The sequence below is a fragment of the Cimex lectularius genome, unplaced genomic scaffold (assembly GCF_000648675.2).
Source record: "Cimex lectularius strain Harlan isolate CLEC.00 unplaced genomic scaffold, Clec_2.1 scaffold56, whole genome shotgun sequence".
Taxonomy (NCBI): domain Eukaryota; kingdom Metazoa; phylum Arthropoda; class Insecta; order Hemiptera; family Cimicidae; genus Cimex; species Cimex lectularius.
This window is the reverse complement of record NW_019394202.1, coordinates 1,369,244-1,378,771: the sequence shown is the minus strand read 5'-3', so window position 1 is coordinate 1,378,771 and position 9,528 is coordinate 1,369,244. Positions and strand designations below refer to the sequence as shown.

The 9,528-nt window shown below is 37.4% G+C and overlaps 2 protein-coding genes across 5 annotated transcripts in view; one reads left to right on the top strand and one right to left on the bottom strand.

The window, feature by feature from the left end:
* Nucleotides 1-9,528, top strand: part of LOC106666579 — a 56,621-nt gene that overhangs the window by 10,269 nt on the left and 36,824 nt on the right. The window lies entirely within an intron of this gene.
* LOC106666598 (phosphatidylinositol 4-phosphate 3-kinase C2 domain-containing subunit alpha) overlaps nt 1-9,528 on the bottom strand; it is a 55,401-nt gene that overhangs the window by 40,404 nt on the left and 5,469 nt on the right. The window contains exon 1 of one of the 2 annotated variants that reach the window (XM_014393883.2): nt 1,140-1,377. The exons of the other annotated variant lie outside the window; for it this stretch is intronic. The gene's annotated coding sequence lies outside the window, so the exon portion shown is untranslated. Of the gene's footprint in view, nt 1-1,139; nt 1,378-9,528 lie in introns of those variants that run through there. 2 annotated transcript variants of the gene reach the window in all.

The following is a 9,528-nucleotide window of genomic DNA, read 5'->3' as shown; positions in this document are numbered from 1 at the left end:
AAGAGCTAGGGGGGGTGTAGTTGAAAATGCTCCTGTCATCATCAAACAACCTAGTCTTTGAAATGACCTTAATTTATTACTATTCCCTTTATTTTCTAGACCTTTCCACCACACTAAAGCTGCGAAAAAGAATCTAGGTAGAATAATTGCAGTATATAACCATTTGGCTACCCATGGTTTGATGCCCCATGTTTTACCGACAATTCTCCTACATTGTAACATTGATATAGTGCCTTTCCTGTATATGTTATTAATATGACCTTTCCAATCAAGTTTCTTGTCAAGTGTCACACCAAGGAATTTGATGGAATCCACTAACTTTAATTCTATGCCCTGAAATTTAGGGTTTTTAAAATTACCTAATGTTCTTCTTTTATACTTCTAGCTTATTTTAATAGAATTTTCCTTATGATTTTCTTACCCACGGTAAAAAACCAAATCGACTTATATATAAACCTTGATATACATGCACAATGAAGGCAGAAAGCCTTTTTTTCAGTTCGTAAGGCTGATTGGCAAGAACCGAAAAAAATTCATTAAAATAAGTCCCACGTCCGAAGGCCTCATATTTAGTTACATTCATCTATCCGAAAATTTCAAGCATCAGTACTTTGCTGGAGTTATGAATTAATTAATTAATTAAACAATTCAATTTCTGGGCAGGAAGTAAGTGATGCCATGTGTTTTCCATCTGTTAATTTTGTAAACAATGAATAGATAAAAGCCTCACTGTGATAGTGTTAAAACGTCATTTCACTCTTAATTTAAAATTACAACGCGTAAAATTTTAATTGATCATTGATTGACCTAGTTTTGACCTTTATGACCACGAGATGTTAAGACGGGCATATGTGATGGATTGTGGCCTGTAGGCTGAACGTTCGCATGTCTAGGAAATAGATTCGTTTTCCGATATCAACAAGGGCTTCTCAGAGCGATGAGGGGGAGATTGTTTCATGAATTATCAAAAATTATAGTATTTTATAATTATTCATTAATATATGGATACAAATAAAGAATCAATTTAGTTAAAATATATTCGTTTCAGTTTAACGTGCTTGTTCATCATAAATCAATAAATAATAAAATTCGTTATACAATGGTTCGAAGATTCTCTCAACAATAAAGTTCCTACTAACCTTAAAAAAATCTGTCCAATTTTTCTCGAAAGAAGTCTGCAGAGTCCCGCCTGTTTATTTGACGTAACCGTGTGTTTTTACACCTCTAACAATCATTCATTAGCAATTTCGCAATTTTGATAATAAATTTTATATTGGGGTTTTGAACCACTTGTCCGGAAAGTTTAACACTGGCAAGGATCACAAGGCAGACGAGGGTGCTGCAATCTTGACAAATGCCATATTCTATTTCGTCTCGTTACTATTCAAAAATCACTATTGCACACTAGTGGCATCGAATTGCCCCGCCCCTTGTTATTTTATCTTCTGTTTGTTATTAGCAATTAACATACTACGACTGACAAAAACACGACGTCAGAGAGATCATAATGGATATTACGTATCAACTCTATTCTACTCATTTAGGCCTTGAAGAAACAAAGTTGATGAAGATTTATATTAAAAAATAGGCAAGCAGATAATCAGTAGTTTGAAAAATTGAGAAATACTGCCTGGGTTGGAATGAAACACCTTTCTCATATAGTTGTAGTTTTGGATACACAAAACGGGAACACGTTGTTGTCAAGGAGAACAGAGATGTATAAAATGTATACAAGCTAACACGTTTTGATACAAGGAATGTTCTTCTCTCAAGAAACCTATCGGCCCTGAACCATTTTGCGGTATACTAAACTGCAAAAAAACCTAGATCCATCAGACAATCGGTTAAGAATAGTGCCGTTCATCCTTTTTTGGGTGCCAAGGGCAATAAGAGACAAATAAATTGGCCAAGGAAATTTCGATGAGGACACCTATGGACTTTGAACCCATTTGCAGGCAAAACAAATTGCCGGAAACGTAAATCCATCGGACAATTTTATTAAGGATTCACTCGTTTCAAATGTGACTGTATTCCAGGACTGAAGCATGCGAAAAAGTTAACCATCGCAGAAACTATCAGCAGAACTAAACCTGTAACATGTTAGGACTAAAATAATAGGACTGTTGACTCCCGAGACACATTTGACTTGGAGTAGCACAACCAATGTTCAGATGTTGATAGGAAGAAGAAAAAAGCAGAAGCTTGTCGGATCGAAAGCCTGGGAGGAATAGCCAAGGCCTGACGGATAAGCACGGCAGAACAAAACTTTGGGATCATGAAAATAAGTTTAACAAAGACCACTATGTAGAGATTGTACAACAGCCCAATATTGAAGTTGCCGTACGTAAGGTCGTAAAGGCGCAGACTGCTTTTATTCTTAACCTTAGGGATGGTTTTGGTAAACAGCCCAATTACGTTATTAAAATGTTTGTCATGAAGTGACTAGAGTGGAGGTCGAACTTCTCCGCAGCAAACCATCTTGTTATCTTAGCGATAGCTTCTTTCTAAACTGAAGAAAAGGATTAGTAGAGTTTAAAAGAGATTTATAATATGAAACTGTAGTCAGGTATCCGTTGTCATTTGACCTGTAGTTTGATCGTCTCCAATCATTCTGCCTTTTCATTGCTGTTTTGCCGATTTTATATATTTATGTGAAAAGGTCTTAGCCCTTTGTTTCTATACGTACTTTACAAAATAACACACAGATCAATATCTGACAATGCAGAATGACTAGCTGATCAATCCAGGGAGAAGCCTCACACAAATGGCGAATTTCGCACAAGAGGAGGACATGTTCCACTGTTTCTTCTTCTTCCTGGGGATATGTGCACAGTTTTGTTTTCTGCGGTTCCGAGTCTATACATATTCCTCTGGAGTCTGCAGTGTCCGGTCACCTTTCACCATCACCCTGGTCCACACGCCCTTTTTATACTTTTGGAGTCTCTGCTATGGTCCGTTAACTTTTTTACGTTTTCGCTTGCTCTGGAATACGTTCTGGAATAAAATCTTCGTAAACCTAGGACTTATTCTTCTTCGTGCAAGATTTATTTCTGGTGGTCACTTCGCTTAATATCAACACCAACCACAACCCTAACTATTCCTAAGCTAACCCGACCAATTCGCACTTTAACTAACTTAAACAGGCCTTATAACCTTAACATTATTAACGTATCTAAACTCAAAACTCATAAAGTACCTGGACTGTTCCAGCTGGTCGTAAGAGACTGACGTCATCAATCACATACGCGCGGCCCCAAAAAAGGAAAAAGTTGAAACATAAATAGGAATAATTTTGTTTTCGTGATATTTTGTCATTCGAGTCCAAAAGGACTGGCAAAATCATCATTTAGAGCAAAGATCCCCCCTACGCATCTTACCAAATGTAAAAGGAGTCTACTGACAATAAAGGACACAGTCCAACTACTGTGGACGAAACATTTATGAAGCTAAATCTGAGAAAATAGATCTTTCTCTCTCTCGCTCTCTCTCTCTCTCTCTCTCTCTCTTTCTCTTTCTCTCTTTCTCTCTCTCTCTCTTTCTGTCTCTCACACTCTCTCTCTTTATCTGTCTCTCTCTTTCTCTCTCTCTCTCTCTCTCTCTCTCTCTCTCTCTCTCTCTCTCTCTCTCTCTCTCTCACTCTGTAAAAAAAAAAATCTTTTTGACAATTTTTGAATCGCGTGAATAGGACGGGGGGAAGTAGTTGCAGACGGGTCCCGGTGTCGCATATCTCGACTATGCTATTTACATCGGATCAATGAATGGGCCGGGTGTGTGCGTTGTGCATTGTACTCGCTACGCACTTCCTCCTGCTTTCCACTCAGACAGATGGCTGGAGGGGAGCTAGCTCATATCCTGTCATCCTCATAACTGTTCAACCTAGACACACACACAAACGGGGAAAAACAGGCGATGACAAACAAAAGAGGGGACACGCGTACTTCAAGTCAAGAAGTAAACCTATAATCTAAATTTTAGGGTATTAAAAGATAAGCCGGATAGTAATTTGTACTTTATTCTAACATTCTATCAACCCCGTGTGCATAAATTTTAAAATCAGTTTTTTTCATTATTATATTTATTTGATATTTACAACAACAAATCTTATTTTATGTATATAGTTCCTAAGTGCTGAATTGTCATTTGAGTCTCTTGTAGGAGAAGTTGCCTTGTGGTCAATCTTCAGACAATGAGAATGTCTCGGGGCAACTTTCGCTTCGATCGTCTTGGATGATTTTCGGGTAGAGTTGGAAGAAATAACTATCGTACTAATAGATTACTGGGTATGTTCAGGGATCGATGAAATTTTTATAACGTGTTTTGATGAGTTCATGTACAAACGGGATGTACACTTGTTGGTCGTTATGAATTTGAAACATAAAAAGTAGTATTTACAATTTAGCATGAGCAAACTGTATCATCCTGATCATCTTAAATCCTTAAAAGTTAATCACATTTCCTAATAAAACAAAGAGATTTTTGTAATGATATGGCGATCGCGGTATCCAATGAGGCATATGTGACGTTTATCTCGATGTAACAATTAAAAAAATAATTGGAGAGCGAGTGTGGCTGATAGTTTCATGAGTCTAATGCGACAACTTTCTTGAACATTTTTAATTGAATTTGTTCTTTTAAAAATAATACTACTGTAATTTAACAAGTTTAATTCTAGTTTGGGCATCCAGTTTTGGTCTTAATGGTAGGAGAAAATTTGTCCCTCGGTTCAGTCAGGAAGCGAGTGTTGCCGGCAGTGAGTTTCGCGTTTATCGATATAACATGCGTACAGACTTTTATTTCAAACTGGCCTGTTAACATCACGCGAGGTCCCTCGTCGGAGTACAACCGCCGTTGCAAACAGAAAGGAAACAGGCCCAAGTGGATCAACTTAAATTGATTTCCTAGAGCAATTTTTTCCAAGATACTACGTAAATAATGCGAGGGTAAACAAGTTAATTATGAGTCCTCGTACGTGTACCTCTGCCGAATTCACCAAATTACAGTTTATCAAGTATTATATACCTTAGGACATGCTTACATGATTTCTCTACCACGTGGAACGATTGTCTTGATACTCTCTTAGCTTATTTCACTATCTAAACTGAAATAAACAGGTCTCTTCACTGAACAACTCTACATTAACGGCTTAAGGTTTGACATTATGTTGATGATGGATACTACGAAGTAGGGGCTTTTGTTCCCCAAGCACTGCAACCTTCTGGCTTATTGTATTTCCCTAGTTCCATGCTTCAGTGCAATCGACTAAATCATTCTCTTCAGAAGCACTAGGTCATTGACAATTCCTTTCCTTGGGTTTTTTATTCCCAAGGTTATATCTATATTGAGAGGTTACTTCACATTGGAAAATGATATGGGTGTTTCTTTCTCCTCATTGCATGACCTGCAAATGCGGTCGTCATTGAAAATGCCCATATTGTCCACCGGTCCTATCACTCTGAGTTTAGCCCTCTCTAACTGTAGAAGTGAGTTGCTAGTATCGATGAATGTTGTTTTAACATAAGATTACTGTGTCTAGGCCTCTAAGAGTTTATCCATGTCTCCTTTTGCCTTTTTGGATCCACTCTGTGATGGAGGGTTCTGTGCTTGTTTTTGTTATCTCAAGGGTAGGTTTAGGGCCTGTATATGATCTTGCAGACCTTCCTCTGACCAATGTGTCTGCTTTTTCGTTACCCAAAATTCCCTTGTGTCCTGGTACCCATTACATTATCAGGTTGAGGCCTTTCCCCAGGTTTGGAAATTTTGGATGGATTCACTAACTAATTTTGATGTGATTTTTTTACATGATCATGCTTTGGATGTTTAAATGCTTACATTTCAGTTTGAAAGCCCGAGGTGTACTTCCCCAATGAGCTTGATTGCTCTTATTTTAGGGTTGTAAAAAACGCCTGATCCGTTCCTTATTTGCTTTGTAGCCATCCACACCATATCATGAAGACAGATGGATGTTGTTGATGTACAGTTGAGAGCAATACTGTTTTTCTTATGTACATGTTCATTGGGTACATTTTTATATGCGTTTAACATAAAACAATAACATAGCTGCCATTTTATTTAACTGTTTTGTTCGTTGTCATCATGTTAACAGTAGTCAATGAGAGTGATTTTTTCTCGTATTATCATGGTTGAATCCTTGGCCCAAAAACGTGATTTTTTTGAAAAATTGAAACAACAGAAAAGTGCGCTGTATTGAAAATCTGTGCTTTATCTATTTTTACGAACGTGATTTTCCATAATCCACCTATCTACTAACTCTCAGGCAAATGATTTTCTGGAATTTTATACAGTGATAAGACGTGTGAAATACTCAATTATTATTTGTCAGGTCCGCTGAAATCATATCACTTTTTTTTAGTTAATAGGACTATATATTATTATTGTGTTACTTTTTCGGGGTTTAATCAGAGTTTAGGCAATAAAAAAGCACAATTAACAAGATTAATTAGTCATAGGCACGCCACCCTAATCTGTTTATCGTCGGGTCTTCAGTGGCTTAAGATATCAAGACCATCTAGCCAAGTAACATTTTTGTTCAATCTTAGGTAAAATGTTTGTATTCTAGAATTGGTAAAATGCTTTAAAAGGTCCTGTAGCTTGGTCGTTTCCGATCATCCTGGTCAAAAATGAAAAAGAGCACATAGGTCAAACCATCGAGTGTAGACAGACTGATAATCGGAGACTGCTGTTTAAGTGAAAATGAACTGAAAAGGGCCTAATTTTCTCTATGTGAATGGGGCTCTAAACCAAAAAATTTTTCGCTTACTAGGCAAACTTTCCTGGAAGCAGGATCTATAAAGTTACAGTTATCCACCAACTATGCGAGCTGCTCCTTCTCACCGAATTTTACTTTCTTTTGCTAGACAAAATTATATCCATTCTACGCCTCTCTTTGAGTCATCTGCTACATAGCACCTTATTGGTAAGAATTAAAAACCATGTTGAAAATTGGGTAGGTTAAAAACCACAAGCACAGTTCAGATGCCGTGCGACAGAAGCCGTATGTAGATGTAGATATAGTTTCAGGGTATAGTATACTGCGCCCTTTAAGAACTATTGTATCCCCCGTGCTCTGCCTAAAGCACATCGGTGAGTCCTATTGCATCAAGAAACTTGATTAATAGGCCCGGTTTCAATGGTTGAAGCTCTACTATGGATACAATATACATCCCAAAACATTTCCTCCTGAGGGCTAGTGTAGCTCCGCAGTTTGTAAGTAGATGTGTTGGTGTCTCTTCTGCCTCTTTGCAGAATCTGCATGTGCCATCTTCTATTATTCCAATTTTCTTTAAGTGTCCATTTAACTTGCAGTGTCCTGTTAGGAATCCTATTAGGATTCGCAGTTTGTTCCTGCTTCCCTTGACACATTTTGTAATTTCTTTCCTTCCAAAATTGGTTAGAAGATTCTTGGATTGTCTGTGTCCAATGAGTGAATTTCCTCAGAAGCCGGATATTTGGTAAGGTATTTTTTTTAAGCTGATGACATGCTTTCACTACATATATATCTGAAGTGCGCCAGCGTATACTACAACAGAATGGAGTTGGTGATTTACACGATGAAACTTCTTTTGCTGGCTATAGGGCCTCAAATATTACCCATTAGTCTACTAAGAGCCTGGATGACCTTTGTAGCCGTTTTAGACTCTGCCATTCTCTGCTCCCAGACATCGTAATGTCTAACCTTCAGGTACTTCGCGAATCCGTCTGATTGAATAAGCTCATCACTTAGATGGTCATCCCGTATCTACGAAATTCGTTTCCGGGTCAGTACTATCTCCGTTTTTTCTGTACTAATTTCCTGGAAGATATTCGGTTTTTATGAAGTAAAGAATTTTTTTTCAACGGTTTGGAATCAAGGTCTACATAGCTCAAGAACGTTTTTCCCAAGTGCCACAGTCTTTTCCTAGCTATTGCGCATATGCATATTGTATTATGTTCAATCCTTTTTAAAAAGATAGTTCCTACTCACAGTAAGTTGTTTTGCAACGATCCGGATTTCGAGCCTTTTATCTCATCATCAGGTTGAAGGACTTGTACAACCACGTCTCTCGACATGAATTGCCAAAGTGAACCCACTGATACCTCCGCCAACGCGACGTTCCAATTATCAGCTGATTTTTTTAATGGCGCTCAATTTGAACGTGCGAAACGCGGAAATTATAACACAAATAAATATTATACTAGTAAATACTTAATATTATTAAATTACTAGAAAAATGGATGTTTGATATTATTTATGTACATATTTAAAATGGGAGGTAGATCAAAATCTGTTATATTATTAATGCATTTATCACCATGTTCAATTTTACATTTTTTAATTTCGAATTTCTCAAACCAATCTAATTCTTTCCCTTTGTTGAAACTATGTAACACTCTTGTATTTAGATTTGAATTGAAATTATGTTTTGTTTCTTTTAGATGGTCCTTAAATTCCGAAAATTTGCTCGATTTAGGCAAGTGTTCTTTTATTCTTGTTTTTATTTCTCTACTGCTTTGTCCTATATATTTAATATCACAATCATTACAATTGAGTTGGTATTTATGGTTTATTTGTGTTATAATTTCCACGTTTCGCACGTTCAAATTGAGCGCCATTAAAAAAATCAGCTGCTAATTGGAACGTCGCGTTGGCGGAGATATCAGCGGGTTCACTTTGGCAATTCATGTCGAGAGACGTGGTTGTACAAGTCCTTCAACCTGATGATGAGCTAAAAGGCTCGAAATCCGGATCGTTGCAAAACAACTTACTGTGAGTAGGAACTATCTTTTTAAAAAGGATTGAACACCACACTCACTCCATCATTTACCATTTCTATTGTATTATGTTGTCTCTGTCTCTTTAGACATAATCGACATTGGTCATCTGACAATAGTCCCATTTTTTAGGTGATACTTTACTGGAGCATTTCCTGTAAATATACCAGGGTTTTATTAATTTCTGTTGAGTAGGATCGTCTTTCTACAGTATGCCTCTTACGGTTGAGGCGAAATCTAGAGTATTGTTTGGATCGCGCCACCTTCTCCCGTGAGAACAGGGCCTCATATTTGCCTGGCTATCTGATTATTTTTGTTGCACTCCTGAGAGGTTGATTATTTTTTTCATTTGCACATGTTTCTCTGACTGTGACCCCACGTACTACATGGACAAACCTCCCAATTTACCGTCAAATAGTTAACAGAATTTCAAGATGTCTATGTAAACAACTTTAAGCCTAAAATATCCCCTATCTTTTTTTTTTGTCAGATGTTTACTGTTTAAATCCATTTTGTAGCAATAGGCCCAGGTGAGATTTAATGGTTGTCAATTGTACAATCCACTTTTTTAGAAGGATCGTTGCCACTCAACAAATGCACGCGAAAGAAAAGTGAATTGGATAGTCTCATGCCATTTGGCTGTATCTAATTCAAAATAGTCGCTGTGATCTGTTGTCTAAGAATCGACCTGCGATTGACGATCTCGTCGTTAGAGAAAACAACCCCAGACAAATCGCGTGATTCTGTGTCATTACGGCC